The following is a 27,718-nucleotide window of genomic DNA, read 5'->3' as shown; positions in this document are numbered from 1 at the left end:
GTCAGAAAAAGAAGCTCGAGCATCTGGATTACGTTAGAGCAGCCCCTCCAACACCTCAGTGCCCCTTCCACTTCACACACACGGCTTCTCGTGCTTTTCCCTCCCCATATACAACGGGCGGGTGCCGAAAACCAGAGGGTGGCAGCTCGGCCTCCTCGCCAGAGGATGGAGGAGCAGTAGGTTAGGTTAGGGATATGCAGCAACGTGGCCAAGCAAAACATCTGCCTGCTCATCAAAACTAAGTTCTCTCCAAAATTCTGGTCAGCTTCCCAGATACAACGATAAGACAGAGGGAGAAAAACAATCCCGAACAATTTTAGCAGGAAAGGACTTCAGAGGAAACTACAAGTTCTGAAAAAATTAAAAAAAGAAGCCTCCTAAAATGTTTAAATAAATGCCTTTTTTAGCATGCAAAAACATTTTAATGTTATTAAGACCAGGCACAAATTTGCCTAAGCCAGAAATTCTGTATCTTCCCAAGTTCCCCTCTGATTTGTCATGTCCCTTCAAACCTTCAGAAGGTTTTGCATACATAAATCCACCAAGAGGCAGGTGAGATGACCCAGGAGAACACAGGGCAGGACTGATCATAAGGACTGTTCTCTTGCAAGGCACTTTCAGGGAGCTAAAAGGAAATGATGCTGCCATGAATGGTCTAAGTGGAGGAGCTCAGCCAGTAGCCAAGCCAATATAAAGCAAAGACTGGAGGACAAGCACAGCCCAGTATGCTCCAAGGCTTGGAGCTCTTTCGAAGGCAAACATTTACCTGGGAAACAGCTTGTAAGGCAGAAGAGGGCTGTGACAGTCTTAAGTAGGTGGACATGCATCTCCCTTGAATACATGTGTTTTGTTTTGTTTTTCTTTCCAAAGTTAAGCTTCAGCAGAAAGCCACTTGTTGGGGGGAAAAAAAAAGGTTTCTTAAAAAGCTTTGTTTTGTTGCTTCCTCCCTGAAAGTCCTGCCACTGGTACTGACAGCCATACCTTCCTGGGAGAAGGGAAGCTTTCACCTTCCATGCATGTGGTTTTGGAAATGAAGGTCTAGGCTGGAGCAGACAGATAGCATCACTCTTTTTCCAGCAGTAAGTCAATGTTACAGTGTCCAAACTCTGTCCTGCAAACCACGAACAGACCTGCTTATCACAGGAGAGGATGACTGCTCAAACTCGTATCGAGGACAACATCCTAACCAGCTCTGTAAATGGCAGCTGAGTTGCAGTAGGATCAGTATAACAACATATAAAACATGGCTCAGATTCTGGCTGACTGTGTTCTGAAGGCAAAAGATACACACAAGTAACTGCATCCTCGCACAGCAACATGAGAAGGTGAACACAAGCAGATGCCAGTCTCCTACCAACTTCCCTTTCTCAAATTACTGCTCTCCTGCACGTAAGGTAAGCCACAGGTGCTGTGCCTTCTGAACAGCAGATCTGCAGCTGCTTTTATCTGGGAACAAAGGACACATCGGATCTGTTTTAACGGGAGAAGTGCAGTACAACATGACTCAAGAAAGCATGAAGATAGGTGCAGGCCAGCATCCTAACTGCTCTGTCATCTGCACAGGCCACTGACTTACCTGCTCACCTCAGATGCTGGGAGAACTGGATCTTCTGTCAGTTACCTACAATTTGAGCTATACAGCTTAGCAACACTTCTTGGAAATGAACAGCAAAAAACAATCTTGATAAAAATAACCACTCGCTGCTTTCTCTCTGTCAGATAAAAACTGTGTTCCAAATATCTGGGACAGGATTTTCAAGCCTGAAATAAAATTCCCAAGTTCTTTACAGAAACTCCATTCTGCAGGTGGGGGAAAAAATACATAATAATCCATTCTCAAACCAATTCAGAAGGGTTTTGTCCTTGCAAACTTTACATTCTCTGGCCCCAAACAACCTAGTTTGCACAGTTCTACGAATGTTTTTATCTCAATCTAATTTCAAGACAGTGTGAAAATACCTGAAAGATTATCTATCACTTTATACCACAAGGGAAAAAAGCAGCACATTCAATTCATTTTAAAGAAGTGGTATCAGTACACCCATCCAGTTAACAACATTTCCAAACTAATCCAAAAGTAGGATTTTTCTACCCGAGAAAAACTGCATATTTAAAAACCACCTCACAATATATTTGGCATTAATGATTGAAATAAGCTCGGTGTGTCACTCCATAGAGAACTGGCTCAAGGAGCCAATCCAGCTGAAAAATTAACCTGGAAAAATAAGTTGTTTTTCAAGTGGATCACTTCCTCTGCCAGATCACAGCATATGGCAAACAAACAGCAGCAGAACAGGGAAAAGGCTGAGGTTCAGGTGTGGAATTGGGCAACCAGCAATGAAGATGCAAGGGCAGGTAAGCACCAAACAAGCCACAAGGCTGTCAAACGTCTAACCACAGGCTCATTCGCATGGTTTGATATGAGCCTCTTATTAAGCTATATCACAGATTTTAATTACCTCATGTGACTAAGAGAAAGGAAAACCACAAGTACGCCTGACCCAACATTCACTAAATCAGTGTTTGGTAGGCACTTTGCCACTGGAAAAAGATCCTAATCCAACCTACAGCCAGGATGACGCTGAAAAGCTTCAGCCTACATCTCTTCTACATGTGGAAGGCAACTTGGAAAGCATCTGGGAAAAAGAGAAGAGAAAGGAAGATATAACACCTTTCACTGTGTGAAGTGACTGTAGGGAATTACCTCCAAATTTCATCTCCTGAGTGACAAGCAGGCTAAATTCAAATAAAGGAAGACCTGTAAGATGCCAAGACTATTCGGATTGAATCCCTTTCCTTCTCACCCTCCCCTGTTATGCAGCATCATAGAAATATTCCAGTAAAGAGTTTCACAGACTGAAGGATGTAACAGTACCAATCCCTGTCCTGTTGCACTGAGGGAGTTTGCTCTATTTTTGTAGATATTACCTGTCTCCCTGGACACACACTTACTTTTTCTCCAACAGATACCTGGAAGCACAAGCTTCTTCTCTGAATAATGCTTTAAGCAATGATGGTGGCTACAGAGCACATGCTTGCATGTGCGTGCACCTTGCACCCTGCATGCATAAAACTAAAGAAAAATATAGGCTTTTGCAATATAAATAAAGCAGATAGCTCAAAATAATCTAATCAGAGTCCAGATCTATCCAGTGCCCTACTAACTAAGCAAACATCAGGAGGTACTCAAACAGAGAATGATTTTCTAACAATTAAGCAAGAACAATAGCAAATATTCCATTTGCAACCAAAAATCTCAGATTGGTTTTCAAAGAAACAGTGGGGATTTCTTTGGTAGTGGCTGCAATTAATTTCTGCTCCACCACCACCACCACAAGGCTTATGTGCCCAAAACCATGTCTGCTTTTTCCCCCCCAGTGACTCCACACTACAAAAAGGGCATTATTAATACCTCTTGAGGAAAAAAATGTTTCAAGTATATATGTTATACTTTTCTGTACCAATGGGCATTCCACAAAATGAAAAAAAGTCAAAACCCACAATGTAACACAAATAAACAACCACCAAAACCACAGGCAGGGGACTCAGAAGGAACCCAAAAGGCCCTAAATGTTTTTCAAAAAACCTGTAATAGGCCTCTTAGGTGGTTGCCACAAGCCAACCTGCTGATGCAGGGCAATGTCACCAACAGTATCCTTATCTGCAAAGGGGAACAATCAATTGTTTGACAGAAACAAAGGGCAGCTCAACAGGAAATCAACCAGCTTGGGACAGATGGTCACTGAATCAAGTTTCACCCCTCCCCTCTCCAAAAATAGGCTTAAGAGGCATTTTCTGTTACCAAGCAACAGCCCAAAGGAAGGCATAAATCTTCTTCTGCGTGTTATTCCCCTCCTCCCCGACACACACACACACTCGTTTCAATCCACTGGGGTGGTGTGCCCGTGTCTTTATTTCTTTTAAGGCCAGGGTACAGGGCCGAAGGCCTCTGCCTTTCTGAGGCACAGTGTAGGCCGGCCACCATGCCACGCTCGGCCAGGGCCCAACAGAAACCTGAGGGAGGATCCCCTCTGCCAGAGCACAAATCCCGTTAATTGTTTTATAAAAAACCAGCATGACCCCGATCATAAAGCCCCGTAACTACTTCAATCCATAAAACCCCTAAAATTGAATCCTCAGAAAGGTGTGGTAGCATCTTCAGCACACCAGCAGTCTTTGAAATATCCCGAATGCTCTGAGTGCCAACTTGGTAATGCATCAACCACCCAAGGTTAGAAGCAGCATTTTGGGGTACTGGGGTAGTTGATTGCTTTCCTGCTCGGCCAGAAGAAAGAAGAGGGCAGAGAGGGACCCAGCACATTTTGGTGTGGAGAGAACTGAGCAAGGAGGGGAGCATTAGCTCCGAAATTCAGGGTAGGGGCCGGAGAACAAAACTGGTTTGTTTGATCCCGTATCATACAAACTAGTAACAGGCAGGCTAGCCACAAAAGAGATGTACTTAAATTTAGCTATACAAAGAGTAATCTGCAATAAAAATAAAAAAAAAATTTACAATTATGACTCAAACAAAAATTAAATGGGGAAGAAAGAGTCTCACTTCAGCAACAAACTGGGCAATCATCCCTTAAAAGCGTGGCACCTGGATGACCGCTGACACATACTCAGACTACTAAAACATATGGCCAAATAAAAAGAAAAAAAAAAAAAAAAAAGAGCACCCGTATGGGGGCAGGGAAGCGGTTGTGCCAGCATGTGGCCTGCAAATGCTGCATTTACGCCTTAACGGCTGCTCGCTTCAGCGAGCTCGAGACCTTCTCCCAGCCACAGCTTAGCCCGTTGTCAGTCTGTATTTTACATTATCATTTAACAACGATGGAAGCGCTGGGTAGCACCACTGCCACGGGTAAACACAGCCCTGGCTGTGGGCTGCTCTGCAGACGAAGGGCCTTGGACTTTAGAGTCCATTTCACCGCGAAACAGCCTCGGCGGAGGCTGTCCCGTCTCCCCACAGGCGGCAACCGGATCTCGCAGGGAAACTGGAGACGGAGACATTTAAATTCAATTAATTAAGTTAATTCAAATTAAACAGAAGGTTTGGACACAAAAAGCCTAATTTGTTTGTATGCCAGGAACAGAATTGGGTCTACTGTGTCCAAAGCTGTCGTGACAGAAGCATGAAGCGCAGAGGCCCAAGGTCACGACAGGAGACTTGAATTCAAGACCCTAAGCCTCAGCCGCGTAAGATCGTAACAGCTAATCATTACTATCATATAGTGCTATAAAAACCTTCACAATCCGCATTTTACTGATAGGGAAACTGAGGCACGGAGAAGTTGTGTGTCTTCTGTTGAATTTGGAAGCAAACCCAGCTCTTCTGCAGCCCCCAGCCCACGCCACACGATCACCCTGAGCATTCAAACGAAAGCAAGTAGTCATTTCTTTAAATTCATGGCCCACATCAACATTTTTACAGCTGATTTCCCTTGCCTCTCTCCAGATTAGTAAGAGCCTTGCAGTTGATATCCACTTTTTTTTTTTACCCTAAGCTATTCTCTCTGATAAGACATGTAATGATAGTTATCCTAGCACTACTCAGAAACGGATACACCAATTTTTCTAACACGTTCAGGATTTGACTAAATTGGACACAGAAAACCTACAATTTTTCCCTAATGCATGCTCGTAATTTGTCTACAGCATATTAACTGAATTATGGACTGTCGGTTTTGTTTCTTTTGAACATCGGTGTAAAAGCTTTGAAATACACCACTGCAACAGAAGCCCTGTGCCCTATTATGTGCTCCTACACAAGCCATCATATTAACAAACCTTACATTATAGCTTTGCATAAGAGTTTATCATAGTTTTAGAAGCTTTCCTCTTATATTCACAGTTCTATGTCCTTTATACAGCACTGCCATGATAAAAAAGACATCATGACCTAGGAGGGGAAGGAAAGACTGTGTTTCTTCCCCTCTTAAACATGACAGCAGGCTTTACTTTAGAGACCAAAGAAAACTCGGTATTTCTTGGCCAAGGTGGAATCCCCAGACACACTGTAAGCTTTTTGGCTGAAATGCAAGAGGATTGAAGTTTACCTCAAATCTTCCTCTGAGGTGAGGTTCAAGGAGCTTGCTTGCCAGTACCTTTTTCTAAGAAAATGCTAATAGATTTTCTGGGGATCCTCTAGTTCCCAGACTGCTAGTTCAGAACTCCAGGTCTTCTGACTCCATCTGAGGTATTAAAATAAACCTTGCACCTGTAACTGATCCAAACAAATGCCCCTTTTTTTCCCCCACAGAAAATAGTACCAACTGGCCATGTTCAGAGCATAAGAACATTCCTCAGTTACCTCTGACCTGCTCTGGTCAGATGTGCTAAGCTTAAGCTAAACTTACAAAAACGTATTTTCTCTAAATGAAGTAATACAGTAACAGAAGAAGTGGAACCCAAACATCAGTTGAATACTAAGTCTTATTTATTAAGATCATGAGTGCTTCTCTCCAATGGAGGAGGGGAACAGAAATAAAATGGGAAAGAACAGCAATCACCAGTTAAAAAATCTCTGTTAAGTAAAAATAAGTCTAGCTGGAGAACGTTAGAAGGAATTACTAAAAATCAGGGATAGGGAAGCCAATAATGACTAGATAGATCATTGCAAGACTCATTTTCAAAATAAAGTCACAATTTGAATAAATATCCCTCATCTGGTTATACAATTACACTGCCTTCAGCTGTTTACTCACCAGTCTGATGCCAACACCTCTCAGAAGAGGACAGTTCTCTTAAACCATTTTCTCCTTATATATTTGTAGTTTGCAGCTATTTTTCCTGGCACACATAATGACAGCACGGACACAAGAAGATTCACCCGTCTGTTCTCTTATCTCTGCATGCTGGCTGAAATAAACAGTTTGTGGGATTTATTCCAGATTAGAAAGGCACTGTGACAACATAGAGGCCAGACCTCATTTTCAATACATGTTTTTTAATGAGAAATTTATCAGTCCCTCTCAGCGTGAATTGCACTTTGGAACGGGGAGGGAGCACCAAACTGTTTTAATGAACTCATCCTGAGGCCAGCCTCCTAGCCTAGTTCATTTTCTCTCCTTTGGGGCAAAGGATAGGTTATGAATCGTAACAATTCTGCTCTAGCCCTTGCTAACCTGCCAGTCAACTTCTTCCTAATAGTGGGTTTCTTAAAGAACATACAGTCTCTAATTGCCAATTTCTTGTTCTTCTTTTCCCCTTACCTTTTTTTTTTATTATTGTTATTTAATAAAACCTCAGCTTCCCGCAGTGTATTCAGATAATCATTTGGAACAGGAAAAACTACACTGTCATCTAGCTTCCACTCCTCTTTTCATAACTGGAAGTAAAAAGCACAACCCCCTTCTTTCCATGCTTGGCTGGTTTTCCTCTGCATATGGAGTATGTTCAGCTAGAATATGGCAGCTAGAAGGGAACTACAACCCACGGACTGAATCACCACCTAAGCATCAATATGTCCTGGAAAATAAAACATACGGCCACGCATGCAAGTCAGTTATCGGAAACATGCAGAAGGGCATGTAATTGAGAACAGCAATTCCCAAACCTCACCAATTACCAAAACAGTAAGCACAAGTGATTGACTGAAAGAACATAAGCAAATCTCCCCTCCGTAAGTATGCTTTATTTTAGCCCTGACAAGGTTTAAAATTAATATTACTGGCTTATTTTAAGTTGCCTTGCGGTAAGATGTTTGGTTATGAACATTAATCTAGGACTGATTTTAGACAGTGCACCAAAGCAGGTAGCATTATTACCCTTTGGTGCTCAATCTTCCAGCCTCATCAGGCCAAACAGCCTCTGATGGAGCACTCGAGCTTTCACCCTGCAGCCTCCCTACTGAAATAGGACCAAAGTCTCAGTCACAAGGGCATTTTTTGGGTTCCCATCCAGTAGAATGACCAGACCTGTGGACAGCTGCCAGTAACAACTCAAAGCATCTCCCTGTCGATATGTACATGTTGATTTCATATCCCATCATATTTCTAATCACATATAGAAAGCAGATCTAGCACACCAAAGAACAACAGGTTACCCAAACAGTTCATGCTGCCATTAGCCCATTTCTTGAGTAGCTTTAGGGCTCTTTCCCACGTTACAAGAAAGAGAATAATTCAGGTTGGAAGGGACCTCTGAAGGCCACCCAGCCCAATTTCACACTTAATGCAGGACCACGATGGAAATACTGTGAAAACAAAACACTGCTTTTGGTTTGTGGCTGATCCACATCGATGCTTTTGACTTCTTAACTTGGCAAATTAAAACCCAAGGTTCTCAGTTATTCTCAGCTGGAGCACGGTGAAACAAGAACTAAAGTTCCCTGTCTTAAAAATAAAATTTTAGAGGCGCAAAATCCATCTTTTCCTCAAGGAAAAAAAAAAAAAAAAAAAAAAGTGTCCCATTTCATTATTTATTTGTTCATTCTGTTTCCCAACACACAGTTATTGCAATTTGGACAAACTACTAATGAACTGCAAAGCAAAGATCCGGTCACATGTCAAGGTTATACATGGAGGTCCATCCCGTACTTGTTTATGTAGGGAATCAGAACAGGGAACACAAGCTTAGAGATATGGTATCATGAGATATCACAAGTATCAAAACTACACAGCATCTGCTGCATTCCCCTCTTTTTTTTCTCAACTATATGCCCCTGAACTGCACGTTACTGAATTCAAGCTTGAGCCCCTTTGCACAGGACAATTCAATTAAAACACATCTGGAAGAATAAATTCTTCTACTGACTAAGTCCCGGATCCAATTCTCATTTATTACACTGCTGGGACAGTATCCCTTAAACACTGTGATCAAAAGCAAACCTTTTTTTTTTTTTTTTTTCCTCTTCTTCTTCTTTTAAAAGGCATCAAAGCAACAATGTTTGGATTAATTTTCATTTGTTCTGAAGCTACAGGTTATGTGTATTCATTTTTTGGATCAGGAGGAACTCTGCCCAAGTTGAACTCAGCAGTTAACCCATCCAAACTTAGCAGACAATCAGAAATGGAGTTACTGGTGACAGCAAACGGAGCTGCAAACCTACCCCGCGCTGCGTAGCACTTCTCAACCCTTATCACAAACACAACTGTCTCATTTCTCCACCGAACCCACATCACAACTGGAATCACCCCAAAGTCAGGGCTGACAGAAAGCCAGCCAGCTGCTCCACAGATGAGCGCTGAGCATCCATCCATCCACACAGCCATCAGGCACAAGGCATCTCTCACTAAAACAACCGTGCTGGACAGTCAGCAAACAAACACTGCTCATTGAGAGCTGAGAGCTGCCAGAAGAACGCTTCCCCCTCACCCTGTCCCAGGCTCTTCTAGCCCAAGGTCATGTCTGCTCTTCAAAATTAAAGTGGTTTTTTTTGGTGATGCTTTTTGTTTAACAGTTTCTGCAACACACTACTTCAAACTTTTTTTTTTTTTTAATATTTTTATAATATTTTTAAACAAATTTTAAACAACAATAATAATTTATAATTGTATATTTTAAAGCAAGCAATCACTTGCAAAGAAAAAGAATACTCTGACCCTTTAAGACACCAGGTCCCAACATTTTTAATTCATGTCCTTTTCTGTAACATGCACACGCATGTACGTTGTCCTTCCTCATTTCTCAAGTCCACAGTTTAGAGGTTTTCTGAAGGAGGCAACTGGCCATGCATTTTCTGTGCAGCACCCAAAAAACTCAGGCACTTAGTAAGTGTATTAATAATAGTATTACTTATTTAATGCTACAAAACAGAAAATGATGTACCTTTAGGAAAGATTCCTTAGTTCAACACCAAGGCTTGCAACAGCTAACATGTTTTCATCTCGACACCCTTGAAATATAGCTTGCTTCCCACATCTGCTAAAGTCATGATTGTTTTTTCACCTTCTCCCTCCAGATCCACAATCTGGCAGGAAAGTCATCTTCCCCCTCCTCTAGAGGCTTGGAAACTGAGAGCTGACTCTTAATCCAAAGGAGAAAAAAAAAAAATCTCTCAAAATCTAACCTTCAATTTTTGCTGAAACTGCTGCCATCAGGACTATGAGGGATATGCACACCCCTCACGTGGAAGTTATTCTGCTTTTACACACCCCATCAGTAGTTCTGTGTGCCTTAGTCCCAGACATTAAAATCCAAATGTCACAGACATCAGAGGTGTCCTTGGCAGCAAGCTGCTTACCTTTTCTTGATGCAGTGAAGGGCATCAGAGCTGTAAAAATCAAGACCCGTTACCCAGTGCTTAAATGGATCACTTAATTGCACTACGAGTTTGATTCTATGTAAGTGGTTTAAAGAAATCAGAAAATTAAGCTTCCTTGATCAAACAGCTATTCTCAAAAGCAGACTGGGAGCGTGAGAGGATGGAAGAATTAAGCCATGCAAGGCTCTAAAGGAACACAAAATTTGGGAAGCTCCCCAGCAAGCCACTGGGGGATGGTAATAATAAACACGTTAAAACTGACAGCATGACAACCAATGCCTACCACCAAAGAGACAGTAAGAAGAGAGCTAAAAGCAAAATAGTTTTATGCCGATAATGGAAGGACACAAAGCTCTGGGCAGGGCATGGGGCACTTCACTCTCTGCAGCTCCCAATCCTAAGACCAGCAAAACCTGGTTTTGTCATGTTTGCGCTTCATCCCAAGACATTAATAACACAAAGAGGCAACAATAACGCTTATACAACTCTGCCCCTGTTTCACCAGTGACTGAGTGGGTACGATGGAGGAGGATACTCCAGAGAGCTCCAATCTAAGGAGCCAAGGATGCTGTGCCACATTTCAGTCCCTAAAAAGCAGTCACTTCCTCTTTACTAGGAAGACTGTGGAGGATCAGACACAAGGCAATTTCCAAGCACGCTGCTAATTACTCTCAGGACTGGGAACACAACGAGGAAAGGACCGCACACACCTCACAGTCCCACTGAGCGCTGGCACTGCACTTTCCTGCTACTTTTGGTGAGGTGCACAGATGAGCATTCAGTAACCTGAGAGTGCATTTCAGCCCACAGTTACCTCCTAACTTCACTCGCCTCAGAGTGCTCTGCTCAGATCATGCCAACAGTCTTGACAAGAGCCACCAAAGACTAATTACATGATGATGGTGATGGTGATAATAGAAAAGAGACCTGGAGCAGCTTTTGCACAACGTTTTATGAAACGAGTCGCTCCAGGTTTGTTCCTGGCACCGCTACGACAGATGTCTGGTAATCTCTTGAGTAACAGTATCTTAAGTCTGCCCACGCTGTTTTGCTGTTCACAGCTCCATCAATTTGAAAAACTCCTTCAGAATAACCTAAGATCCTACCTAGGGAATATTAATTGAAGGTTTTCTATCAGATCTTGTCACACTGACTCAGGCTGCTACCAGCAAGTTACTGTTGTGGTGATTTTGTGTCACAACATCCAGTTCTTGCCATCTTCCCATTTTATGGACATTTTATTGCAATTACAGTAGAACGAGTTATAAGAAATTAAACATTGTCAAATTCTTTGGTTAATTTGCATTTAATCGACACCTGCTGTCAGACCCTCACATGTTGTACGTATTTGGTTTTGGTCTATTAAACCTCTGAAGCATCGTGGAAGTTCAAAAGCCAAGTCAGTGAGAATTACACGACAGACATTGCAATTCAAACACTTGTTTACACAAGTCCCCGTGGCCTCTCACATCCCAAGAGAAATTTTGCAGAAGCTACACCACAATTCAACTAGAGTTAGACAACAGAAACCAGCTGACACGGCTTCAGGAGTCACCCAAATTAGAAATAATTACGTTTTAGAGTAATTTCTATAATGACCTCCGTATTTCTGCTTGTGACTCCCAAGCTAACCACAGCAGCACACAAAGTTTTGCTGCTACCATTGTGAATAAGCACCGTCCCAGGTCTCTGTCACCCACAAGTTCCTCAAACAGATATTCCGCAGGTTTTTTTCTTTTAAATATATTAATTACCCTATTAAAATATTAAGAGTCTAATATTACTGGATAATTCATCATTATAAGCACCTTCACAGCATGACTTCTTATTCTGGAGTTATCCTTACTACCTACTTGCTAGTTCAACCATGCTCAGAGTTGCAAATGAGCCTCTGTAATGATTAACTGCAAATTCATTTACCAGTTCCCCCCTTACAATATGAGGACATTTTCAGAGGTCTTGGTAACAGGATGCATTTGGGATATACAAGACACAAAATCAGACCGTTGACATATCTACATGTAAAATACAGCACGGAACAAAAGAATCAAGTTTGGGATTAAAAAAAAAAAAAAAAAAAAAAAAAAGAGAGAGAGGAAATGAAAGAAAGAAGCTGCAACTATATTATGCAAAAGCGTTTTGAACAAACATCCTGACAAGCAGTAGTTTAAGGAAAGTCATGACAAAACGGGATTTGAGAAAAGTCAATCATGCTGATAAAATAAAAAAAAAAACAAACACTGAGTTTCTACAATTAATGTGTGGTGGTTTTTTTGTTTTTTTTTTTTGTTTGTTTGTTTTTATGATTGCCACTGTAATGTGTTTCTGAATATTTGAGATATCTTAATCAGTTACTATTTCTAATGAACTCTAGCTCATGGGGCTAAGTCTGAAGACGTCATTGTCAGAATGTCAAGGCTTATTACCCCTTCATTTGTCAGTCTTCTCAACAGTCCTCCTTCTCACAGCTCTGTTTCAGAAGCAAAGGAAAACGTGTCTTCTTCATTACGTGTGAGAAACAATTCTGCAAGCATGGCCAAGATAGATACACACATTCAAGGATGCATTACCACTGCGGTCTAAAACCAAAAATCCGAAGCGTTTCATACACTAATGATTTCACAACTCTTTTTTTCCAAGAGTAGAGATGTGATGCCTTAATATCATGTCCAAGCTCCAGGTTTTGTTAATTACATCCTACCTACCTAAATGCCCCCTGTAGTTTCAATTAGACATGGTATTCTTCTTCACTTCCCGTCTTGATTATTGTGCACTGTTGCTAAGCACTAGTTAACAGTTGCCACATTCACCCCAAGTTGGCTGCACTTCAGTGGTCATTCAAAGAATTAAATACAAAACATATGGTACAGAACCATACAAAACGTAGAGGCACTTTTAAAAACCACTCTAAAATGCTTAATATGAAAGAAACAGCAGGGTACCCCCCTCAAAGTAAAATCCTTACAGTTCTACATCCACTTAAGTTTTCCTAGAAATATAGAAAATTATAGAGAAATGCAGTAAATCACTTTCTTTTAAGCTATCACTAATAAAATTTCCTTGTGTGTATTTTTGACATTATACTGAATCTAGCTTTCCACTGAACAAACAGCCCAGCATTCACAATGTGATAGGCTTCACGGTACATAGCTTTTTCTAGATTTCCCTTAAAAACTAATTGCATTCCCCAAATCCCATTGCAATTAGTCTCCAATTTTTCTTCTTCCTCGTATCTACAAAATACTTTGGACATGACTCGTTGAACCATCAAATATCAATGCCGATGGCAATGCTTTTAAAGCAGACCTTGAACCAAACCTAGTTTTTGAGCTCTGGACAAACTTTTGGCACTTTCTAATTACCCCTTCTATTGTCTGTGACACCCTCATGAGATCTTAGGAAACTTCACGTATTTTAACTAACCCAGTAAAAGCGAAGTTTTTGAACCTAAAATTCAGATTGCCTATTCCCTTTAATCTCATATTTTGGGCTTAAAAACTGCCTTCCCAAAACATCATCACTATTTCTGATTGTTACATATCTACAGCCAAACCCATCTAACAAAAATTATTGGTATGTACAAATAGGTTTTCGTGACTAAACTTTTGTTGTTAAACACCTCAGCCATTTTTTTTTTCCACAAACACTAACAATGCTAAATAAAAACATGCATCATATTTGTTATCTGTATTAGCAGATGTATAATTAAACCTTCAAGGTTTGAAGCCCAATACTTCAAACAGGTAAGCACATACCAAAGATTACTCATTGACTTTATGGGAAGTTTTGTGGGAAATAGGGCTATGAGAAAAATTATGCCTGTGCTTGAAATCCACAAGCATTAAGATGAGGAACAAATAAACACTTCTGAGCAGCTCTGAGAAGGCTCTCCAGATCCTTTTTCCTTTGCAAAGAGCTAATTAAAAAGATAATAGCATCTATCAGGCTCCATAAAACACAGTTGTCCTACTCACAAGCAAGTTCTTCATGGTAAGGATTGGTATTTTCAGAGCAAGTAAGGGGGGTTGTTTGTTTGTTTGTTTTCAATCTTTCCAGTGCTTTTGCAATAAGCTTGCCAATCAACTGAAGACCCTTGTTTTTCTTTTGAGAGCATATCCCAACCAGGGCAAACAAAAGCCAAGCGTAGCTGTGCGTTACAGCATTTACCAGCACAGAAAGCCTCTACCTGTCCTCCCTGGTGTCACACACAGATCCTCAACTGAGCCCCGCAGCTCCTCGCTTCGCTCGCAGCTCTAAGCCACTGCAATCCCTGTAACAAAAGCATAGGCTGCTTTTATTCCTAAGGAGTCAAAATAATTAAAGACCACACTTTCTTCTTCAGCAGTCTTTTCTTTCAAGCTTTAAAAAACTCTTGATAGGAAGGTATCTGTGACATATGAGGAACGTGAAACACAGCTTTAGTCACATCGGGTGCCACTCAGTGGGTAAGTCACAAGAGTCACCAACTCGAAGCCAAATGTGATTACATTTAAGACATCGCATCTTCAGGTTATTTGTAGCAAAAATACCGACAAGGAAAAGGAACGGGAAATATTTTTTCACTGGGTGGTGACACATCTGCTAAGTCTTACATTGCAGAATACGGACTAGCGCTTGCAGGCTTGGGGCCTAAATAAACAGCAACCAGCGACCTATCCTCGGGGTTTTGACCAAAACCCTACAATCTGAAGAAAGTTTTCACCTTCCGGAGACTTCAGCAAGCAGCCAGGAAGCACTAGGTGGGGAAAGGCAGAGCCCCCCAGCTTGCCAGCCGCTGCCGAGCGCGGCTCGTAAACCTGTCAGCCAGCTTGGGGCGCCCACACCGACTTTACTTTTTTTATTTTTTTGTCCTCACGGAGGACAAGCCGGCCGTGTCCTTACCCTCTGCTCCCCAAAACCAGCCGGCACCCCCACAACCCCCCCCTCCAAGCCCCGCGCAGCCTGAGGCGAGGCAGCCGAGCCCCCTGCCGGCGGCGGCGCCTCACGGCAGCGCGGGGCGGGCGGGCTCCCCGGCGGAGCCACCTGCACCCCCCGCACGAAGCCCCGGCGATGGGGGGGAGGTTTCACACCCCCTAACACCCAGCCCCTGCTCCTCCCAGCCCCACCTCGCCCCATCCTGGGGGTCAGCCGCCCCCCAGCCCTAAAACGACGGCAACAAAGGGCCGGAGCCCACCCGGGGGAGGGCAGCCCGCGGGTGACACCGGCCGCCGGGTGAGCGGCAGCGAGCCCCGCTGCCTTTGTGCCCCCTCCCCGGTAGCCCCCCGCCTTACCTTGCCGGGCAGGGAGAGCAGAAGTTGAAGCACCTTCCTTCCACCCTTCCCTCACTTTTTTATCTTTATTATTTATTTATTCCTAATTTATTATTATTATTATTATTTTAATCCCCTCCTCCTCCTGCCGCCCGGCAGCCCGGCTGCCGCCGTCTCCCCGCGGGTCTCGGTCTCCCTCTGCCTCTCCGCCGGGAGGAGGGGAGGGGAGAGAGGGGAGGAGAATGGGGCGGACCCGCAGGTGCCGCCCCTCCTGCCCTGACAGCGGGGAGGAGAGGGGTCGGGGGGCGGCGAGGCTGATGGGGGGGGATCCAGGAGACTCCCCAGGGTGCGGTGGTGGAAGGGGGATGAAGAGTGGGGAGCCCCGAGGTGGGCGCGGGGTGATGGAGGGGGCTGAGGGGCGCCCGGTCTGGGAGGGAGCCCGAGGGTAAAGGGAATGGGGCAAGGGAGGGAGCGGGGAAGGCTCGTAACGCTGCAGGTGGGCTGTGTAGGGATGGGGCGGCTTTGGGAAGGGTCGTGAGGGGCAGCTGAGGTGCCTCGGTGTGCTCAGCCCCGAGCAGGGCAGGCTGAGGGAACGCCTCATGGCGGCCTGCAGCTCCCTCACGAGGGGAGCGGAGGGGCAGGCGCTGAGCTCTGCTCTCTGGGGACAGCGACAGGACCCGAGGGAACGGCATGGAGCTGGGACAGGGCAGGGTCAGGCTGGGGGTTAGGGAAAGGGTCTGCACCCAGAGGGTGCTCTGGCAATGGGACAGGCTGCCCAGGTCAGTGGTCAGGGCACCAAACCTGGTGGAGTTCAAGAAGCGCTTGGACAACGCTCTCAGACATCCAGGGTTTTATTTTTGGCTGGTCCTGCATGGAGCCAGGAGTTGGACTCAGTGATCCTTGTGGGTCCCTTCCAGGAGAGGATATTTTATAATGTCGTGATTCTGGGCTGGGGCATAGTGAGGCTTTTCCAGCCAGATGGCTGTGTGCGGGAGAGAGGGCAGGAACTGAGGGCAGAAACTTAAGAAGGTTAAAACTTGCCCGAACTGATCCGTTTGTGTGTGAGGGCATGAGGGACTGAGCCAGAAAGAAGGTATGGACTGTCCTGAAGGGAAAATAGACCTCATTGGGGTGTCACAGCATGTGGGGCGCTCAGACAGCAAAGGTGGCTCCATGGCTGGCGAGGGCAGAAGGTGGCACCAGCAGGACACAGAAATTCCCCCAGGAGAGGTGGCAGTGGCCTGCCAGGGCTGTGGGCACAATTTGTCATCAAAGGGGCCACCTCGTGTCTTGTTTTGGGATTAGGTAGACATTGAGCTAGCACAAGCGTGGTAAAGAAGAAGCTGGAACGGCTTAGTGAGCTGGGAGGGTGCCGGAGATGGAATAAAGAAGGACACTGTGAGCATATTTGTGTTGGAGGTTAAACTGAACGGGTTCAAGGCACGGCAGACAGATGATGGAGTCTGAGTGCGTTGGAGGGGATGGATAGAGAAGGTTCTGGAACATTTCAAGCTCTAAGTGGAGCCAGAGGCTGTCTGCAGAAAAGTGGCTTTGGATCCTCAGCGTGCATGAAGATGAAGGTCAGATTTAGCAGGAGCGTGGGAAGGAGGCTAGAATTGCAGCAGGGCATTTTACAGGTAAATATCCATTGAACTGCAGAAAAATGATTTTGCCTTTTCTTCCCTTTACCTTTGATTAAGTTACCATATGAACCATCTCCTTTTTTTCCTTTTTCCCTTTTCAGATGGTGTATCCCTGATCCTTTTTCTTCTCTCAGGACCATAGGTATTACAGGCTTATCTCACACAGTATCCTACCTTTCTATCTCAAGAGCTAAGAAAAAAAAAAAAAGTGACAAAAAGAAGTGGTAGTATCATTTTTCTTTGACAGGAACCTGCTGCTGTGTGATGTTGAGAGGCAGAAGATGTTCAGTACTTTTCTCGCATCCTTTTCTTTTGTATTTACTGGTAAAAAAGACTAAGTTCCAGCATCCTTGCGCATGTTCTCATTACCACAAATAATGAGACTTTTCATCAAAAAGTGATAGAGAAAAAACTGTTCTTACTTCTTGGAGAAAATAGAGATAGCACAGAGGTGGTGTGGCACTGCAGTACTTCTGCTTCGTCCAGCAACAGGGAACAAGGGTCTGTCTAATAGCTAATATAGATGGTTTCAAATATTCAACAGAATTAGCCTCTTTCTTAATCAATCCCACTCTTCTGATAGGTTTTCTTTATTGGTTCTGTTCTGTTTTACCTTGATGGGAGCAATGCATTCTTTATGCCTTGCTAATTTGCAGTGCATTTCATCAATGGGAATCAATTAGGATTGTAATAACGCATGCGTGCATCTGTGTAGGTACAGTAGAGACCAAAGGTTGGGGCATATTATTATCCAGTTTTCATAGCAAACTTGACAGAGAAGAATCTTTACATGTAACATATATAGAAAATATCTACAATGCTGTCTTGTATGCCCCTATATGAGTATATATTTCTGGTTGCATGCTTTTTTCCTACCAACTTCTTTGGCTACTGCCATAAAACCCTACAACCCTCTTACAAATACTGTCATGCCACAGCTGTTCTCAAAAGCAAGGTACCTGCCAAATAAAGCTTGTTGGCTACTTTGATTCTGAGGGGAACTATGGCAAGTCACATGAAAACTACAAATCAGTTGGTTTTGATGGGACTATTCACATACTTGAACTGCTTAGAGCTGGGCTTCAGCTGTGGGTTTTCCGAAGATGCACCTCCATTAGCCTATTTGGTGTCTATGTATTTACAATTTGCTAATAATATGACCCTCAACAGTAGGTAAAAATTAGGCAAAGTGGAGCTGAAAAGAGTCTGCCAAGTCAGATCAAGGTCTGTGGGCAAGTCCTAAACCTTTGCCGCTTTACCTGTCCTAAGCAGTACACTTAATTTTCTGGAAACTTGGAAGCTGATAGCTACAAAAGAGTTTAGGCTGATGTTCTAATATGTCTACTTGTATATGTGGACTACTCTGTTGGTACAGTTCAAAATATACAGGAATTAAGCAGTGTCAGCCCTGTGAGATAATATTGCCATGTATCCCTGAGCAGATTTAGACAGTGACATTATTATTGCTTTAAGAAGTACGTGAGAGATTTGAAAGCATAGCAAGGTGCCTGTAAAATGCCTGTTATAGCATCTGATCATTCTAACCTGGATGGCTTAGTTACGACGAAATCAATCCCGGTTATTGCAGGCTAGATTTTCCCTGACCTTTGAGCTTCATTTTACTTAGGGAATGTATAAGAATTGTTCTGATAGTTTTAATGCAATAACTCTTTTCTTATTTGGACTTATTTTTGTTTTGCCTTTTTTTTTTTTTGGAAAGGAAGAAACATTCATTATATGTTTCCTTCTAACTTTCTATTTTGACTATCAACATTTACAGCTCGTAGGGTGGTTTCATCTGTGCCATCTGTGTGCCATATTGCACATCAGATGGCAGGATAAAATCTGTAGCAAGAACATTTTGGGACATAAAAGTCTTTCAGGGTTTGAAGCCACGATACTCACGGCACAAACGTGTGGAGCCGCTCATGTAACTGAAACAGAAGACACAGAATGCCAAAGCAGCTGCAGAGTGAAAGAAAGGGGAGACCACACAGTTTGGGCAGCACACAGGCCACGAGAACAAAAGAACGTTTGAGGGAAGAAGAAAGTGCGACTTCAGGCAGCGAGAAACCAGAGTCAATCATCAGGAATTACTGACAGCAGACATGCACTCACGCGGTGATTAGGGGCTCGCTTTGGGAAGCCGTGTCAGTTAACACCAAGGTAAAGAGGCAGCATCAGAAAGGTACCTGGTTTAGCAAGCAGCATTTTCTGATCCCTGGCTAGGCAGCGTTGTCATTCATGTGTTGGGTTTTAGCTGTGCTCATAGCCACCAGGCAAGGCACCATCAGCTGTCATATCTCCTGTTATAAAGGACTGCCTTTATAAGAAACTTAATGTGGCATTATGGTTTGTGCAAGGATTGACGAGCCCCCGGTTGAACCACAGAGGTTGATAGGTATCCTTCAGTCTCAAGCCCTCACAATGGGTTTCATTGTCCCCCGCCTTTACGTATCTCTTCACTTTTTTCACAATTTCCAATTTAAAGAGCAAATAAAAAAGGAATAAGACCCCTTTGGGTACAGCATGCTAAATACTGTAGCTAGTAGGAGCTGCCAGGTACCCCTTTCCTAGCCATGAGTGCAAACTTCTCAACAATTTCAACCTTTTTTTTTTTTTTGGTTTTAATAGCAAAGGTGATCTTAGATCATTCTGGACCAGAGCTTGTATTTATATTTGTCTTGCCTGTTACATAAAAGTATTCACTGATAACTCGGTATATCCAACCTCAAAATTTAGGTTTCAGGTAATTAAAAAAAATACAAATAGCAATGAAAGAGAACCCTCTGCTTTAACTTCTTGTTATTCACAAACTATCAATTTTATACATGCTAGAAGCAGTATTTTTTTTCCTTTAAACATTATTAAGAAGGTTTTATTTGATCCAACCTACCAAACTGTTGTCATTAAATTCTACCTGAACAAAGTGTCTGAATTGCACTAACCCTCTCTTGCAGTTGCGAAGAGCTGATGGCAAACTTAGCTTTGTCTTCCTTTGTTGGGGCTAAAGCAAATCCCACCACCCTGATGGGTAATTCTGATATGAGCCTTGTGAGTAACTTTCTGCATGAATCACAATGGTCTTTTATGATTTGTTATACCTTTCTCCCTTTGTTATTGCCGTGAATTATTCTTTCCCTAGTTGTAATAATGTAAAGGGTCTCTTTAAAGTCGAGGCATCGATGAAATGAGCACTACCCAAATATTTGTGGGCTATTCCCTAGAGAGCATTTATTCCAAATGGAAAAAACAGATGTACAGGATGAAACAGAAGCAGGGATGGAGATGGGGAGCTGGAGTATGTAAAACTGAATGTTTTTAATGCAAACACTCTGAGGGCAGAGCTAGGAGCAGAATTCAGGTCTCCTAATGCTCAGGTTGCCCAAAGCCCCGTCCAGCCTGGCCTTGAACACCTCCAGGGATGGGGCTTTCCTGGTGGTTTAGCTTTCCATAAACTTTCTATAAAATACTTTCTATAAAAATTTATAAAATACTTGGTATTTGGAGCTTTCTACAAAATACTTGGTATTGCAGTGACAGCTCTTGTTTACAGGCTGACAACCGTACCCCATCTAACATGCAAGGCCCAGCGGGATGCCATTTCCTTTGCTAAGAAGCATGCCCTGAACAGCAGACTGTGCCAGTAAGAGGCAAAAGGCACCGAAGCTCTGCTTTGAACAGGAGGAACTTCTGGCATCTGCACGAGAGAGTCTGTAAGAAATCTTCTCTTTATAATTCTCTATGTAATTTGTCATATTTAATTTTGTATCAGGCAAGGCTGTGTAAAAGTACTACCCCTTTCTAAAACTTTCAGAGCTACTGTAAAAAATTAAGTTCTGTATTAAGGAGAACTAGGTAAGGTAGAATTTATCTTAGCTGAGACTCATCTTAGCTGAGCCTTTTCAGAGTTTTTTTTTTCTTGTATAATTTTTTATTTTAAAACCATTTTCAAAATCCACTAATCTTTCAGTGGGATCCTCTTTAGTAACTAAGCTGTGCGTTATTCTAGAATGTAGCTGACTGAAAGGTGTCATACAGTGTGAATTTGTTTTTTATGATTGAGCCTGTTTTACATATTCCCTAGAATTAGCACAGTCCATTTTGACTTCTGTCAATGGGAAGATAAATTCTAATTTTTACTACACAACAAAGCGTTATTGATACATCATTGTTTTTGAAAAGGAAAATGAAAAGCATGTTAACTGCTTGCTTTAAATGATTCAGGAAGAGTTTTCTGCTTGTAGTTGGATTTGTGTAGTTTGACTAAATGTAAAGAATTTCCACGTGTCATACAAATGGAACACTGCCTTCTGTTTAAATATTTTCAAAATGCAAAACTGAATGAAAACCAACCTCCATAAAATGGAAAAGCATGCCTGCAACTGACTGTGCAATAAAACATTCAGCTGTGCTCTGGCTCATCCATCATCTCCTGGTTGTTTTCTAAGACACAGCTTAGATCCGGTACTCCTAAATTACTTCTCCATTGCCAAACACGTAATTTAGTCAATAATTTTACAGTCTAGAGTGAAATAATCCTTTTAAATAGGGCTTACTTACAGAGGAGGTAGTCCTGCCTAACTTAAGCCATCTAAAAGTTAAGCTCTTATCTCTCTTTATTTACAGACAGTGAAAATACCTGGTCAGTGCTGGCTTCATCCCATTCTAAACTGAACACCTTCAGAAGGCAACCTGAATCTCCCCTCATCGACTTTGAAGGAGCTTAGAAACCTAGGTGAGACTGCGCACCTATACGGTCCCTCTCCTTGTACTGCCACCCCTCGCTTACTACAGGGATATAAAACAGTTCCCCCTGTTGTTCCATGTTTGACTTGCACAAAAGAAGCACTCGGGCTTTCTACAGAGACCTGTCCCCCGGCTCGATGGGAAAAAGGACAAGTGGCACTTTCATATCAGCAATTAAATTCAAACCTCCCAAAGGCTTCTTTTGTTTTCTCTTCTTTTGCTTTCGTAGCACTGGCATGATTTGATGAGTGAAGTTCAATGGTAATTTATTTATTTTTTTAATTTGCAATGCTTCCTGCAGTTGTTATCAGCAAGTGTGGTGAATCCCATCAAAGTAAATATATCAGTGTTGGCTAATGTTTCTTGTGATATTTTGATATGTATTCTGCACCTAGCTGTAGAATGGCAGTGAACATGAAGACACGGGCGCTTATGGGTAAGAAACAGAAATCCCACAATTACAGATTTCCTGGCGTTAGTGTCATGTTTGTAATGCGAGGCATTTTTAGAATTTTAAAAATTGCTTTACATTTTTTTCGCTGCGTACAGTCTGCAGAGGTTTATCTGTCTAGGGTATCGAACCTTCCTCTCGGTTTGTTACTCTTTTGCTTTGTTGCCAGAAGGTCACAGATGTGTTTGAGCTTTCTGGGGTTTTAGAAATGGGAAATATTTTTAAAGTGAGTTGGATAAGACAGCACGAGCCCTCAGTGTGCTTGGTTTTGTCACTACTGCCTTCACCCAGACAAAATTCCTGCTTAAAGCAGCTTACGGTAAATTCCCTGTGTAGCTGCCAGAACTAACAGTCACTCCCCTCCTGGTTTTCCTACCAGGTCCACACACATCACGGTAGACCAGACTTCATCCGAATAAAATTCCAAGCTGCTAAGTGAAGTTAGTGCAGCATTCACTGTGTCCTCACAGGCTGAGGTGCTGTCAGCAGCAGCTCTCTCTCTTCGCCTTGCGGAGGCAAATCTCTGAGCTTACTGAGCTACCTACTCTCATATTTATAAATTCCCTGACTTCCCCAGAAGGGTTTACACGTGCGTGAAAGCAGACGTGTCTTGGCTGGGTTCTCTCCAAGTACTGAAAGCCAGGTAGGTGTGTGCTGCAGGGTGAGACGTGCCAGCTGGCTCTTCCACAGCCAGTTTCCCCCAGAAGCTCTAGAAACATGTCTGAGAGCCACCACACCTCTTGTGGGGAGCTCCCAGGGTCCTCGCCTTGAGCTGTCTTAACCTGCACTCTGCAGCTGTGCAGGCACACAGGGTTTTAGCTGCTCCTCTTCCAGCCGGCTCTCATTTCTCAAAGAAAAAAAAAAAAGTACAAAGTTAATTCTGCGGCATACACGTGCCCACAAAGCTCCCTGCAGGAGTAAATTTGTATGCGAGTTACAAGGTATTAATTATACAGCACTTAATACTTAGTACAATATTAATACTTTAGTCTTCTGAATATTCCTCTTTGCATGTCATTTTCCTGGGAGATTAATTTTTTTCAATGCATGGTAAAACTTTTGCTTTTAATACTGAGTTACATTTATTTGGGAATCGGGCAAGTTGGCTGGTTTGTAAAGATTAGTATAATTTGCCATCTTTCACTATATTTATGATTATATTTATATTTATGTTTATATTACACAGTGTGTTAATATTATAATAACATCATTTATATTACACAGTGCTACCAAACGTGCAGTGGGTTATGGTTGTGAGCAAGCTGCTCTACAGCTTTCACATTCCCTTGAGCCTCCTGTTGGCATCAGCGAAACAGAATCAGAGGAGGGTCCCCAGGTGCATTTTGCAAGCAGTCAGAGATGGGATTCAGCCTCAGGTTTGTCAGCAGGGAGGGCTCTGCCTGGGAACCTCCAACAGCCAGCAAATAACCCTCAAAGTAACCCTCACTGCCAGCTCTGGCAGTGTGGGATCCTCATGACTGCAACGTGAGGTTTCAGGTCACTTCTTATTTACATATTGGGTTGTGGGTTTCTTTTATTATTCTTTTTAACCAGGTTTCTTAGTACCTCCTGCTGGTTAGTCAGAGAGGACTGTTACTGCCGTTGGGAGGGAAGGAAACCTGTCTGTTTGCACTGCTGGGTTAGAAAGACTTCTGAAAGCAGCTGCTGTCCAGTCAGCTGACATGACGAAAATCCCTATGGCTATAAAAACTGGAATCATTAATGCTGTGGATTACTTTTAACATAAAGTTCTAATTAATTAAGAATTATGTTGTCAGTTAATCTCTATTCTTTTTTTTTTTTTTTTTTGTGTGTGTGTGTGTTTAAGGCAGTCCATGTCCCAGCAGCTCCAGAGAAAGGGTAGGTCCAGGCTATGCAAAATGAATCCCTCTGGGTTTTCTAGTTTGTTTACAAGAGCTTTTGTTCATCCAAAGTAACAAAAAGCCAGCTAAGTCTCTTCCTGTCATAACCGTCTCATACTGTCCTAAGTCTCTTAGTGTCATAATGCTTAGCAATCTGTGAGCTGGAAATAAAACATTAGACCATATAAACAAAACTTCTGCTTCCAGAGCAGTGCTGTTTTCAGACCAGTAATCCCACTTGTATGTATATCTCCCTCCTTTGCTGTTTTATTTTTTTTTCCTTAGCCCTTTAAGAAGGATGTTTCCATTTTTTCTTCTAAGAAAATTCAGTTTTATTTAACATTTTGTACTTGAAAATCAGAAGAGTCCTCTTGGTTTTTGGCACCCCAAAATAAAAATCGGGCATACTGCTGTCTGGTTTGGTAGGAACCTCAAAAAAGCAGTAATGCTTTTTCTGAAGTGCTGATGGTGCTTTGCAGTTGGTAACTCCAGCTAACGTGGAAACTTGTAGTGTTGCCAGACAGCCATAGTCCTGCTGCTTGGGTCCTCTCTACATCTGCTGTCATCATCAGAACCAGGAACTTGCATGTTATCCAAAAGGAAACTGGAAAAGCACGAGACTCAGAAGTATTAATTTCCAAATAAAGTTGAGGATGAGGGGAATATTACATCTTACGTGAGTGGAAGGTTTCAGGAAGGAAATCCCGTTGACGGTGGGAGTTGAAAACAGATACTCTGAGCAGCTTACAAAATCCTTCAAGAGATGCTACTAGGGAGGGGACCAGAAATTCCTAAAATCAGTTTTGCCATGTGTAGATGGACGTGAAATGGAGAAGGGCAAACACAGTGATCATTACTGGTCGAAAGAGAGTCTGGTCTGGCTTCATCAAACACCCCAGTCAACTACCTGGTCTTCTCCCTGCCGGCTGACGGGAGGAACGGTGTTTCCACCTACACCTTATCTGGTTTCGCTGGAGCAGAGCTGCTGAGCAACCAGTCAGACCAAGAGCGTGCACAAGAATAAATGCCACCTCTCTGCACAGGGCTTGTCCTTCATCACATCACGGTCAAGCATGCTTCCTTCTACTGTGAGCACCAGCTGACACTCACCTGTCAGGGAATAAGACGGGGAGTTCCAGCAGGATGCCAGGGAAGGAAGATCTGCAAGCACTGGCTGCCCAGAGGGACCGAGGGATCATCCTTGGGCATGGGGACAGCTTGGCACCAGGCTGAGATGGGGCTGGAGTGGGTGCTCTCCAGAGATCCCTTTTTTTCTATCATCAGGAAGCAACTGTGTACCGGCTCAGGAAAAAGGTTGGGACATTTCTATGTGCTTTCAGCTTCCCAATAATTTTGTCTCTGCTGCTGTAGCTAACATGTAAAAAAAAAATAAATAAGATAATCATATGGCGGTGAGGTGTGACGATGTGGATGGCTTGCGTACACATAAACACATGCACAGACACACACAAGCATTGGCACTAGCTGCTCGGTGGGAAAGCAGTCCAGCAGCTAAATGCGAGGATGGAGGGAAGGGTGCTTGAGGTTGAAGAAACCCTTAGAAAAAGAACGACTTCTTATTCTTGCCAGATTTTGTTTCCAAGGTGCTTGTACTGAGGCCCTGTAGCAAACTGGGCAAGAGCTCTGAATGGATGGAAGGTAACATAACCAGCACCCAGAGCTGGTTGCACAACTCGGTTCCACTCTCACCCCTTTCTGTCTGCACCTCCTTTCCAGGAAGCGCCAGAGGGAGGAAATAAATGCTCTCTCCTGGATGGGGGAAACTCCACAGTCTTTTACTCTGGTACTTTCAGAAGTCCAGTAAAATAAATCATCTGACATTTATCCTGGACCTCAGAAACATTTAAAGTTTTACCTGTTCAGGATAACTGTGCTAGGGGCATGGTTTCCATCCCAGGGGAAAGATGTGCAAACCTTGACCTCAAGTGTACTTGCTTCCAGCTATGAGAAAAATTCATGTTCATTGAATAGTTCCAGGAAAGTAATCCTTGATGATTCTCAGAAATACTTACCTCTTTCAGATAGATAAAAAAAAAAAACACCTCTGTTCTCAAAAATTTTATCATGCTGATCCCTATTTTACGCTGCTTTGTTGCCCGTAAGTGAAATCCCTGGGGCATCAGGAGCTCCATCTCGTGTGCTCTGGGTTTCAGACAGCAAGAAGAAACCACCCTTTCCCTTTGCTCCTGTATCGTCCCTGACCTAAACCCAGGAGAACTAGGCCCAGTATTTCAGCATAACAGCAAGAGTAGTACCAAATCCTGAACCACTGTAAATGCTTTAGCCCAACTGTGCATCTAAAGATTTCATTACCCTTTTTATGTCTGCTTTGCAGCGGGAGTTTCTGCTCAGCTCTTGTGCCCCTCTTTTCTGAGTCCTTTTCAGAGCCTGGGCTTCAAAGTCCAGTTTCCCATCTTACTCCTGTGGCCTTCATTCGCTATTCCTAGATTTAGAGCCTGATGTTTACCTGTAATAAAGTATTACCTTCCATGCTTGCTTTCTGTTTACCATCTGATTACATAAGTGACCTATTTTCATTTTAGTTCCTCTGGTCTTTGTGTCTGTGGCAATATTATAATTTCATGTTTTCTCTGCTATCACAGATCAAAATGGATGATGGCCAAGAAACAAGTCCTGTGGAGCTCCCCTCGTTAACACCCCTCTGAACAATGGTTCCTTGTTTAGTATTCAGACTAAACAGTGAGTTAACCAGTTTCTGAACCATCCAGCATGTTAATCTGCTAGAGTTTATTGATCAAGAATTGTGCAAAATGAAAGCCTTGTGCTTTATACTTGATTATTACATAAACAAAACTGTCTTTATGAATTAAGTTTACTCTTCTCCAAGAGATACCAGGTTAGCTCAGCAAAATCTACTTTCTGTAAATCCATGTGAGTTGTCTTCTACTTCCTTTTATTTTGGTATTTATTAACACAGACACTTTGGCCAGCATTTTTGTCTGGTTATGGACATCTGTTGGGCCAATACCCAGAATAATAACAAGCCTGATGGAAATGCATAGCCTGAAACATAGTCTGGTTTCTTCTGTAAACCTTTTAAAACATTATTCCACCATAACCTTTTTTCTCAGCCACTGGAGATCCCCTGGACTTCCAGTTCTTCTAAAAGTGAGTTTTAGTGACTCAAAGTGATCTTCTGTCAGCTCTTTGAAACTTTGGGGATGCTAATGGTATACATTTTCCAATTTTAGGATGCCTGATAGCAGCAGCTGTTGTTTTTTGAGGCACTTACCCTTTCATCAGCAGGGGTGACACCTCTTGCTTTTTTCCTCAAATGCAGCACAGAGATATTTATAGAAATTCCTAAAACAAGTCCATTGCCAGCCTTTGTCCATCTTAAGGTTTATGCCATGTTTGTAGATGCAGAAATCCCATGCAACCTTGAATCAAAAGTGAGATCAGAACAATCTCCTTGAAATGTCTCCTACCTAGCGTAGAGCTGTGTTTGCAGACTGAAGCTTCTCACCTATCTGAATCGCTGTTATGTTTCTGCTGTTTCTATAAAGGAACTAATA

At 42.8% G+C, this 27,718-nt stretch overlaps 1 protein-coding gene and 1 long non-coding RNA gene across 30 annotated transcripts in view; one reads left to right on the top strand and one right to left on the bottom strand.

The window, feature by feature from the left end:
* Window positions 1-15,678, bottom strand: part of GREB1L (GREB1 like retinoic acid receptor coactivator) — a 126,589-nt gene extending 110,911 nt beyond the window's left edge. For 5 of the 15 annotated variants that reach the window (XM_072034777.1, XM_027451965.3, XM_027451970.3 and 2 more), the window contains exons 1-2: window positions 15,478-15,678; window positions 14,394-14,477 (exon numbers count right to left, since the gene is read on the bottom strand). The gene's annotated coding sequence lies outside the window, so the exon portion shown is untranslated. Of the gene's footprint in view, window positions 1-6,707; window positions 6,827-14,393; window positions 14,478-15,477 lie in introns of those variants that run through there. The other 10 variants (XM_027451968.3, XM_027451972.3, XM_072034779.1 and 7 more) reach the window with 4 other exon arrangements.
* An 80-nt stretch (window positions 15,679-15,758) lies between these two features.
* The window catches only part of LOC101797754 (uncharacterized), a 24,272-nt gene continuing 12,312 nt past the window's right edge, over window positions 15,759-27,718 (top strand). For 2 of the 15 annotated variants that reach the window (XR_011807580.1, XR_011807575.1), the window contains exons 1-6: window positions 15,870-17,093; window positions 17,201-17,241; window positions 18,983-19,265; window positions 20,060-20,153; window positions 20,656-20,815; window positions 21,729-22,942. This is a non-coding gene — a long non-coding RNA (uncharacterized lncRNA). Of the gene's footprint in view, window positions 15,844-15,869; window positions 17,094-17,200; window positions 17,242-18,974; window positions 19,266-20,059; window positions 20,154-20,655; window positions 20,816-21,728; window positions 22,943-23,523; window positions 26,883-27,718 lie in introns of those variants that run through there. The other 13 variants (XR_011807581.1, XR_011807576.1, XR_011807574.1 and 10 more) reach the window with 13 other exon arrangements.

Source organism: Anas platyrhynchos, chromosome 2 (genome assembly GCF_047663525.1).
Source record: "Anas platyrhynchos isolate ZD024472 breed Pekin duck chromosome 2, IASCAAS_PekinDuck_T2T, whole genome shotgun sequence".
Lineage (NCBI taxonomy): Eukaryota > Metazoa > Chordata > Aves > Anseriformes > Anatidae > Anas > Anas platyrhynchos.
This window is presented reverse-complemented; position numbering and strand designations above follow the sequence as displayed.